We start from the raw sequence: 12,211 nt of genomic DNA on the forward strand, positions 1-12,211 counted from the left end.
CTTTAATCGAACGTTGGACAAAGGTGAAGTATTTTCATATACAAGTTAAAAAAAGGTCAGACATTTTATGATAAAATAAATGTAGGTATTTTAAAAATTTATTTAAACAATGGCAATCCAGTCATTCTTTTCATTAATTGATTTCTTGTGGCTCACCGGCAGTACCTTCACAGCCCACAAGGGGCCGACAGCAGACTTTGGGAATTACTGTGCAACAGGATGAACAGTGAAGGAAACTTGAAGCATGTAATAGGTTATGTTGATCAGCACTCGCCCTCTAACAGGCTGGTTTTAGACCAAGCCCCCAGGTGGGACAGTCCGTCTGGCTTCTGTCTGCTGGTCTTTGTGTTGCCCCCCCTACCATGTGACTGCTGCAGCACACCTCTCTCCATCACATCGCTCCTTCAGACCTTAAAAGTGTCTTGGTGGCTTCCCTCGCCGGTCTCAGTCTGAGGCTGCTGTCGACCGGGGGGACATGTTGACTCTTGTTTTCTTTAACGTGTAGGTGACACGATATGTAATTTTGTTTGTTTGTTTTTGAGTATTTAAGACTAAAACAAAAGGTAAAGGTGATGGTCTAGTGGTTAAGCGTTGGCCTTGAGACCAGAAGATCCTCAGTTCAAATCCCCGCCTGACTGGAAAATCACTAAGGGCCCTTGGGCAAAGGTTTTAATCCCCTAGTTGCTCCCGGTGTGTAGTGAGCGCCTTGTATGGCAGCACCCTGACATCGGGGTGAATATGAGGCATTATTGTAAAGCTCTTTGAGTGTCTGATGCAGATGGAAAAGTGCTATATAAATGCAGTCCATTTACAGCATACAGAGGTCCAGCTGTGAGGCAGAAGTCTTGAAAAATAATAAAATAATTCACTAATTCTTAAGTTTTTGAACAGGTGCCCATAGGGATTATGGGTAAACTGAGCCTCTGCCTACACTGATTGGTTTGGCTCATTCATTCTATGTAAAAACCAAGACAAGTTAATGTAACGGGGGTGTGTTAGTGTTTACAAATAAATGTGCTTTTATGTAAAATATGTAATTTTTTTCATTTCTAAAAAAAAGGCATTTGCAAAACCGAAAAATGTTAAGCTGTTTTGACAACAATGTGATATAACCGGTTGCCAGGAGATGGCAGTGTTATGTACATTTTGACCCATCTACTGGATGGCAGTGGGAAACAGCTGAGTTTACCCATAATCACTTTGGGCATGTTTTGAATTAGTGCATTATTTTAAAATTAAAAGATATGTGTTATATTTTCACTTTGTACAAATGACAGAGTTGACAATGTAGTTATTCTATGTGGATGAATTCAAAATCAAGACGGGTCCGCGCGTTGGGACGCAGCCGACGCAGTGCGGCGGCACAGGAAAAACACCTCCGTGTTGATAACCATTTGTAAAATCCAGGCGGCTTTTGATGGCTTTCAGTGGAGTGAGTATATGAGAAATTGTTTAACAGCTGGACATGTTCCAACTTGTCCTTAAGGCTTCCAACGGAGGTGTTTTTCCTGTGGCAGAGCGTCGCGGCGGCTGCGAGCCGACGCTGCAATCCGCCCGCACGTCTCTCATTAAAAAAATCTCCTTTAACAGTGGAATATCCGGATAAAATGCTGAAACCGACTTCTTCTGAAACTTCTCTGTTCTCTCACGACGTCCTGGATCAATAGAGCCTGAAATGTGGAGGTTTTCAGCTTGAAACAGGCTGACGACGGCGCCTGAGAGCGCTGCACGACGTCTCGCACCGTGGGAAGTCCTTAAAGCGACAGTATCACCTCAAAATCTCTCATCAGCTGTTAAAATTTTTACCGAAAACCAGCTTAATTTTTCGAACCATGTCCACTTCGATGTGTCTCACAGGTTTAGAAAAAATTTTGATCAAACAAAGCGCCAGTCTCTCAGCAACTTCTCAGACAAAGGAATTCCGACGAGGGGCTGTACGACTCCTCCCACAAGGAGTGCTCACAGACGAATGACGTCACCGACAGGCGTGGAAAAACTCACGCATGCGCACGAGGGTTCAAGCATGTCTGACGTAAAAACATATGAATGAAATCCATATAGTTTTTGAAAAAAATAAAAAGGACCTATACTTTATTGACAGACCTCGTATACAGCAATCAGACACATGCTCCTCACAGTGGACATTTGTTAGATCATGTCTGTCCAAACACAGTAGGTGTTGTCCAGCAGGAATGTCCAGATCCACACATTCTCACAGCTGCTTCTGTCAGAAGCCACGTCTCCTGTGAGTGGATCGCACACACCCACATGTCAGTGTGTTTGCAAAGTCGCACTCGTGGAGAACATAGACAAATTTCTCTGCGAGTACAGCAGTGGTTGTCTACAGTCTGCTGTCGTGCCGAGGTTGACTGGCCACACATTTCTAAGTGCCATGCGAGCAGTGTTAGGTGTTCGTGCGTGTCACCTGGAATTTGGCCGGCACCTGCCGCGAGAGGGTGCAATGGGTTCGCACAGCGCACACTCTCTTTCAGCTGCTGGTGTGTGCAAATAGTTGTAGCAACAGGTGTACGAGGCATAAGAGGCAGGGACGATTCCACACGTTTTGCATGAAATTCCTGCTTCATGCGTTGACCAAACTTCAAGGGACCCTCAAGTCTGCCTCTGGGCAAGTCATTACAGACCGCAGCCAACAGATGGAGAGGTGGGCAGATTACTACCGGGAATTATACTCTTGGGAGAACATCACCACTCGCAAAGCCATTGAGAAAGGAGGTGATGGTCTAGTGGTTAAAAGTGTTGGGCTTGAGACCAGAATATCCTCGGCTCAAATCCCAACCTGACCGGAAAATCACTAAGGGTCCTTGGGCAAGGTCCTTAATCCCCTAGTTGCTCCTGGTGTGTAGTGACCTCCTTGTATGGCAGCACCCTGACATCGGAGTAAATGTGAGGCATAATTGTAAAGCGCTTTGCGCGTCTGATGGAGATGGAAAAGTGCTATACCATTTACCCCATTGCCCAGGTGGCAGTGTTCTATGCATTTTGACCCATCTACTGGATGGCAGGGTGAATGGCATCCAGTTATATCACACGGTTGTTGAATCACAACAAACAGAATTTTCGTTTTTGCAAATGCCTTTTTTTTTACAAATGAAAAAAATTACATATTTTACAAATACACATTTATTTGTAAAAAAAAAAAACATGTTACAGTAATGTGTGTGTTGGTTTTTACATATAATAAATCAACAATCAGTGATGAGTGGAGGCCTTTTGGCATCTGTGTGTTAGTGTTCAAACATTCAGAATTAGTGCTTTATGTTAAAATTAAAAGATATGTGTTATATTTTCACTTTGTAAAATTGACAGTTGACATTAATGTAGTTAAACTATCCACATTAATTTGGTTTCTAAATCAAAACCATAAGTCAAACCTACTTTCCTTTTCATGACTTCTGCCTCACGTATGGACCGCTGTTTGCTGTGAATGTAAATTACTTTTGTTCTTTTCTTTTTTGTAGCAGCCTGGCAGCCAGGCGCCTTCTGCTGGGGTACAGTTGAGCTCAGCTCCTCTTTGCTGCCTGACTGCTGCAAAATACGTAGCAGAGAGGAACCATTGTGTATGATTTAACGGTTTACAAATGTTTTTCACCGTTACTATCAAGGTTGGGTAGGATTACTTTGAAAGAATACATGTGGATTACATGTATGTATGTACATACATTTGGATTACTTGTAATCTGATTACTTTTGGATTACATTTCAAAGTAATCCTACCCAACCCTGCTAACTATGCAAAAAAAACAACATTAGTGGACTAAATTAGTGGAACTAAATTTAGTGGAAGCTAACTGGTCTGCTGACGGTTTTTGAAGTTAGCTGAAAAGCTAATCTGCTAACAACAAAGTTATCTTTGCTAGTTCGTGAATTAGCAGAACTGTGCCCACCACTGGATCTAACCTTACCAGACTCAAAGGGGTGACCCTCTGCTTGGGCCATGCTAACGACACAGTTGACAATACGAATATATAGGAAATTAGGAAATTCTGGGAGTCCATGCTGGTGTCCGGGACAGGAGACTTGCAGAAGTAGACACCACACCCATCTCTGGATGGAGCCACACCTCAAACAGAGAGGGGGAAAAAAAAACAAAATAAAATCAAGCATTAGAAATACAACAAATACTAAGGTGATCACGTCCACTAGCCCTAAGCTTCACTAAAAGACCCAGAATTTAGGTAAAGTTGAGGTTGCGAGCCGCTCCATTTACTAATAACATGAATTTAAAAGAGTATATGCCAGTATGCTAGACATACGAAAGGAAAAATAAGTGGGTCTTAAGTCTGGAGTTGAAAATCTCCACAGAATCTGACTTTTATTGACACAGGGAGATCATTCCACAGAACAGGGGCACGATAAGAGAAAGCTCTGTGACCCACAGACTTCTTATTCACCTTAGGGACACAAAGTAGTCCTGCACCCTGAGAACACACAGCCCAGGCCGGTACGTAAGGTTTAATTAGGTCAGCTAGGTAGGGAGGTGCCAGTTCATGAACAATTTTATAGACTAGTAGCAGAACCTTAAAATCTGATCTCACTGGGACAGGAAGCCAGTGAAGAGACGCCAAAATGGGTGTAATGTCAAACTTTCTGCTTCCTGTCAAAAGTCTGGCTGCAGCATTTTGAGCCAATTGGAGACCCCTAATGCTAGATTGCGGTAAACCAGAAAATAGAACATTGCAGTAGTCCAATCTAGAAGAGAGAAACGCATGGATCAGGGTCTCAGCATCAGCCATAGACAGGATGGAATGAATCTTCACTATAGTTTACCCTAGATTGAGAATCTGTCCTTGACATCCTTAGGGGTCGCCTCAATCTGGCGTCACGAACAGGATTGACAGGAAGCCAAGGAGAGATTCTCAAACTAGGGTAAAAAGGACAGGCAGAGACGTGGTTCCAAGTTGCACTAATTCAAGGTTTTATTTGTAAATATATAAAAATTAACATTGTTTTATGGTTAAAAATGATTAACAAATAATCAACACAAAAAATGAGGGATTATTCAGAAGCTAGGGTTTACCGGTGAGAAGGAGGAGGAGACACCAGCAGTGATGATCCCTAAAACAAAATATAAGCACCCCAGTCACACGTGACACACGCATCCACGCTCACACTGTGAAGGTCCAATCCTGCGGGGGTGAAACACAACACACCAATGTACTGTGAGCATATCATAGATAGCAACCAATGTGTGTATGTAGAGATCTGGTGGGACACATTTAGAGGACGGACCCATAAGAAGGAATGAACGGTGTCAAGCTATGTGAATAAAGCTTCAGGGCAAGAGCTTATAAGTGTCTCCTGACTTACTGACACACGCGTGCATGGTTAGACATGATAGAACATGGTGTCAGAAGCCAAGAAGACTGTCTCAAGCGAAGATTGGAAGACCACGTTAGAGAGAAGTAGCAATTTTTAGTGCTACATGTGAGGGAAGCTCATCACATGCTAATAAGCTATTAGCGTAGCAGAAAATTTCAGGGGATTTCCTGTTTTCGATCAACCCACGTGAAAACTTGGATTTCAGTGACTACTCATCGTGGCCCAACTGGATCCGCCGTTTTGAAAGGTTTCGTGTGGCGGCAGGACTCGACAGCAAAGATGAGAGTTATCAAGTAAATTCTCTGATGTACACAGTGTGAGACAAGGCAGATGACATTTTGAGCACGCTAGGGTTGATGAGCTTAACAAGTACACAAGTGTAAAAGAAGCCTTCAGGAGGTGCTTCCGGGTCGCAAGAAAGATGGCAGCTTGAGATCTGTGCTCTCCGACAGTTTCACAAATGAACCCTGATAACCCCTGAGATAAGTCAAAAGTAAGTGTTTTATAAACGTGATGATGAACAGGGTTAGCACAAGAAGTGGTAAAAATGTAGCCGCGACAGTAAATACTGATGAAGGCATGCTACAAAGCGATGCTAGCCGAAGTAGCTCCCCAACTAGCGGGACGAATGAGGACGAAGACGCCAGCCTGCGTGGCATATTGAATGAACTGCGGGACTTCAGGTGAGATAATAAACACCAACTCACAGAGATTAAACAAGAACTACACAAGACGAACGACAGGCTGGTGGAAGCTGAGACACGAATTGACGAAGCAGAAACAGCATTACAAGCAGTGCCAACGCTACTAAAACGGCTCTCACAGCGCCAGGCTGACATGGAGGCTAAACTGATCGATCAACAAGGACGGGCTCACAGAGACAACATTCGAATATACGGCATACCAGAAGGCGCAGAGGGGAACAATATCCCCTCTTTCCTGGAAAACCTATTGAAAGAGTCACTGGGATTTCCACCAGACACAGAGCTCAAAACTGAGCGAGCACACAGGGCTCCGGTGCCTAAACCCACCGACCCACAGGTAAAGCCCCGGTCTATCATTGTAAAGCTTGCGAGTTACAGGGTGAAAGAAGAGGTGATCCAGAGAGCCTGGCAAAAAAGAGAGGTTTTCTACAACAACACCCGCTTCTACATAGACCATGACTATCCATCTGCAGTCCTCAAGAGACATCTGGAATATGCAGAAGCAAAGAAAGTACTCAACAAAAGGAAAATTAAATTCCAGACCCCCTACCCAGCATGACTCAGAGTTTTTTATAATGATGGCACCCGCCTGTATCAGAACACAGCAGAGGCGACAGAGGACATGGCTTCATGTGGATTCCCGGTGACCATCATACCAGCTCCAACCAATACGGACCAACAAGAGACTCAACTCTTATCTACATGGCAAGTGGCAGTGCGCCGTCAGGTTGGAGCCAGGAATACCACTGCTACCACACCGCAAAAGAAAAAAGCCCCTCACACGCAGTACAAAGAGAAACTCCAGGAGTTCAGACGTGATCCTTCTCCAGAGTGAGGGACATCAAACATCTTATCAAGTAAAAGATACAGATAAGTCTGCTGCAGTTCACATCTTATTTCATTAGATTTATGGACCAGATGGTCTAATTTGATTTTGGACTTAAAGACTCTTATAGACTAGGCTGATTTTAATTGCCTGGATGCCTGAAGCCTCATATGGTTCATTCTGATTTCATTTAAAAACCTTCATTATTTACCTTAAAACTGTGTAAAATGGTCGGGACACAGAAATGCTTAAGCCATGACTGTAGGAGTTATGCAGTCATCTCAAAGGGCCCTACTCTTAACGAAGAGCTGGACATCCCTTTATGGGGGGTCTAACATCTCGACCCTCTCAGAGGCTAATGCAGAAAGAGCCTCAACATTGAAAGCTTTGTGTTACTGTTCCTACTGATGTTCATCTCTCGTTGTTCACGAGAGATTCTGGGATGTATGAGGTTACAGAATCTATTCACGATGTAGGGGAAACCCAACCACACGCAATACAAATAGAACACTATGGCTAATCAAAATATTAAAATTGTTTTATTCGATATAAATGGGGTACTGAACCCAATTAAGAGAAGCAAGATATTGAGTAAAATGAAAAAGGAGAATGCGCATATTGTTTTTGCAGGAAAAGCACCTCAATTCTGTAGAACATGAAAAGATGAAAACAGTGGGGTTTTCTCAAGTGTACTATTCATCCTATAGAGCAGGTTGTAAGAGAGGGTAAATCTCACAGGTAAATGACAAAGAGGGAAGATATTTATGAATCTCTGGCAAAATAGAAGGAGCTCAAATAACCCTTCTTAATGTTTCTGCAGAAAGTTTCTATAGAAAAATCTTTGACCTAATGATGGAGGCAACGGGCATACGTATATGTGGAATATACACCTCAATCCCAAACTGGATGGTTCCAAAGACTCTACCCAAACCCCCATACACAAGAAGATCAAGATTCTCATGGCAGAGCTGGGAGTAATCGATCTCTGGAGAGACTTCTACCCAACAACCCGAGACTACACACATTACTCCCATTAACATGCTGTCTAGTCCAGAATAGATTACTTTTTTATTTTCAAAAAAGATCGCCATAGAATACATGACTGTGAGATAGGTAATATCGACTTGTCAGACCATGCACCCCTCTCCATGTCACTGAAAATAAATAACAACCCTGGAATCTTATTATGGAGGATAAATACAAGTATTCTTAGTAGTGAACAATTTAAAACAAAAATCAAAGAAGAAATCAAACACTATATGGAGGAAAACAATAATGGAGAAGTTGGCCCAGAAATAGTATGGGATGCACTAAAAGTGGTTCTCAGGGGGAAAATTATATCTTTTTGCACATACCAAAAGAAACAAAGGCAGTTAAGATTATCAGAATTAAATAAAGAACTCAAAATAAAACATAAGGGATCTAACCAAAACGAGACGCCGAGTGCAGAAAAAAGGGACATTTCGCAGCTGTGTGCAGATCAGGCAGAGTTGGAGCCGTCCTGGAGGACGAAGACAACACTTTGTTTTTAAGAGCAGTGTCGGCAGGAGAACGGCCCAACAACTGGAAAAAGACACTTGAGATAAATGTAAAGATGTGACTTTTAAAGTGGATACAGGGGCAGACGTAACAGTGATACCTGCTGTCACCTACTCCAAAGATCTGCATGGTCCACTCACAAGAGCAGAGAAACCCCTGTGCGGTCCCAGTGGAGAAGCCCTAAAAGTGAGAGGTAAGTTTAACGCTGTCATGAAATACAAAGATAAAATGACAACACAGCCAATTTATGTCATGCAGAGACTGTCTACCCCTCTGCTCGGATTCCCAGCTATTGCAGCATTAGGCCTCCTGCACCAGGGGCTGACTCTCAACAATGACAAATACCAGTTTGCGGTGGAAAAAGTAATATTTTTGGGTCACATTGTCACAGTCCAGGGAAGTGAAGCAGACCCTGGCAAAATCAAAGCAATAAAGGCGATGCCTATACCAAAAGATGCTGCAGATGTGAAAAGATTCATGGGCATGTTGGAAAGTTTTCCCCACGCATAGCTGAGCTCACACAGCCACTGAGAGAGCTCCTCAAAGCAGACACCACCTGGGAATAGGGAACAGCACAGCAGCGGGCCTTTGAGTTATGACAGTAACTAAGCTCACCCGCAGTCCTGGCCCAGTACTGTCTAAACGGAGAGACAAAAGCTGCTGCCGAAGCTTCATCCTTCGGCTTAGGTGGGGTCCTGTCCCAAAAGCAACCCACAGGTGAATGGCATCCAGTGGCTTTCATTTCACGCAGCATGACTAACGCAGAGCGCAGATATGCCCAAATCGAAAAAGAGGCACTCGTGCTGACCTGGGCATGTGAACGGTTTCAGTCTTACCTGGTAGGAATGGACTTTTTGATTCAGACCGATCATAAGCCTCTCATTTCTCTACTAGGCAGCAGAGTTCTGGATGACCTGCCACCTCATGTTCTGAGGTTTCGATTACGACTGCTTCGATTCACATATTAAAATAGAACAGGTCCCAGGAAAGAACTTGATCACAGCGGATGCATTGTCCAGAGCACTGATACAGGCTTCGCCCACAACGCAGGAAGAGCAGTTGGAAGTAGATGTATGCGTGTCTGTTAATCAGATTTTGTAACAGTTGCCAGCATCAGAAAGCAGGCTTGCATAAATCAAACAGGCACAAGAAACAGACAGTACATGCAAAAAACTAAAAGAACTGGTTCAAAAAGGATGGCCAATAAGCAGGAAGGCTCTGACACCTGAACGTCAAGTGTATTGCAGTACCACCAAGATCTACTCTTGGTAGATGGACTATTAATGAAAAGTGCCACATTTCTCCATGTAATGTGGAGTTGCGTCAGGAAGGGCATCCGGCGTAAAACCTGTGCCAAATCAACATGCAGATCCACCTTGGATTTGCTGTGGCGACCCCGAGTGCAAACAAGGGAGCAGCCGAAGGGAAAGACTTGTTATTCCAGTTAACAGACAGTAGGAAATGATCAATATTGTCCACGAAGGTCACCAGGGCATGTCAAAATATATTGCCAGAGTGCAACAGTCCATATGGTGGCCTGGTCTGACAAAACAAATCAAACTCAAAGTTGAAAACTGTACAGTGTGTGTGTGTATGTGCGTGCACTGGAGGTTCACAGTGCACCAGAGCCTGTTATGACGACACAACTTCCTATGGCAGTGCCTGGCAGCAGATCTGTTCTAGTGGAATTGTGCCATGTATCTGGTCATGATAGATTACTTTTCCCGCTACAGTGAAGTAGCCAACCTCACATCCACTACTGCGGTCCTGCTTATCAACAAGTTGAAAGCCATTTTTGCAAGGCATGGGGTCCTGGAAACCCTTTGTTACAGATAATGGCCCCCAGTTTTCAGCGACTGAGTTTGCTGCCTTTGCAAGGGACTATGATTTCAAGCACGTCACGACAAGTCCCCACTATCCTCAAAGTAACGGGGAAGCAGAAAGGGCCATACAGACTGTAAAAACCCTCTTAAAGAAGGGGGAAGATCCACATAAGGCTCTTATGGCATACAGAGCCACACCCTTGGCACATGGCTCGTCACCTGCGCAGTTGCTGATGGGTCGTAACATCGGGACACCTTTGCCCATCAGTGAGAAGAAACTTCAGCCAAGATGGCCAGACCTCCATCTGTTCTGGAGAAAAGACCAGGACATGAAACAAAAACAAGCTTTCTGGTTTAACAAGAGACACAGGACCCAGACTAAACCAGAGCTCAAGCTAGGACAACAGGTCTGGGTGAAGAACAGGAAAAACTCTGGGATTATCGGCAGCCCAGCCAACACCCCAAGATCCTACAATGTGGAAATGCCAACTGGATGTCTCAGAAGGACCAGGTCGCACATCCAGGTGATCCCTCACCCCACAGTCACCAGGTCAGGGTGGGTGGTTTGTGCCCCGCAGAGACTGGATTTGTGATCATCATAAGAAGTTTATTGTCATACTTGTTACAGTTGGTGTTTACAAAAAAAAGTGTTAGAAAAATAATGTTAAAAGAAAGAATGTTGAACTGAAAAAAAAAGAAACAAAAGGAGAGATGTAAACAAATAGTCGTGAAATCTTTTTGTAAAGCACTTTAAAGCTTTTGGTTTTAGCTTATTGAGGTTAATTGTTAAATGTTCAGTGCATTGCAGAAGAAAGGACAGTTAAAAGTAAAGACATGAAAGGCTCTGTGGACAAAAAAGAACATACAAGGACTCTAAGCTAAAAGGGGAGATGTACTGTGAGCATATCATAAATAGGAACCAATGTGTGTATGTAGAGATCCGGTGGGACACATTTAGAGGACGGACCCATAAGAAGGAATGAGCGGTGTCAAGCTACAGTGAGGAAAATAAGTATTAAGTAACAGTATAACAGTATAAGTAACATCCTGCAATTTTGCAAGTTCTCCCACTTAGAAATCATGGAGGGGTCTGAAATTTTCATCTTAGGTGCATGTCCACTGTGAGAGACGACTTTGTCTTTCGGCTGTTCCCGTTAGGGGTCGCCACAGCAGATCAATCGTTTCCATCTCACCCTGTCCTCTGTATCTTCCTCTGTCTCTCCAACCACCTGCATGTCCTCTCTCAGCACATCCATGAACCTCCTCTTTGTCCTCCCTCTTCTCCTCCTGCCTGGTGGCTCCATCCTCAGCATCCTTCTCCCTATATATCCTGGGTCCCTCCTCTGCACATGTCCAAACCATCTCAATCTCGCCTCTCTGACTTTGTCTCCAAACTGTCCCACCTGAGCTGTCCCTCTGATATGTTCATTCCTAATCTTGTCCATTCTTGTCACTCCCAAAGAGAATCTCAACATCTTCAGCTCTGCCACCTCCAGCTCTGCCTCCTGTCTTTTTGTTAGTCCCACCGTCTCTAAGCCGTCCAACATAGCTGGTCTCACTACTGTTTTGTAAACTTTCCCCTTCACTCTTGCTGATATTCTTCGGTCACAAATCCCTCCTGCCACCTTTCTCCACCCACTCCACCCTGCCTGCACTCTCTTCTTCACCTCTCTACCACACTCTCCATTACTTTGAACAGTTGACCCCAAATATTTAAACTCATCTACTTTCACCACTTCTACTCCTTGTAACTGCACTATTCCATTGGGCTCCCTCTCATTCACACACATGTACTCAGTCTTGCTTCTACTGACTTTCATTCCCCTTCTCTCCAAAGCATATCTCCACTTCTCCAGACTAGACTCAACTTGCTCTCTACTCTCACTACAGATCACAATGTCATCTGCAAACATCATAGTCCATGGGGACTCCTGTCTGATCTCATCTGTCAACCTGTCCATCACCACTGCAAACAAGAA

This window comes from Thalassophryne amazonica, chromosome 10 (genome assembly GCF_902500255.1).
Source record: "Thalassophryne amazonica chromosome 10, fThaAma1.1, whole genome shotgun sequence".
NCBI lineage: Eukaryota > Metazoa > Chordata > Actinopteri > Batrachoidiformes > Batrachoididae > Thalassophryne > Thalassophryne amazonica.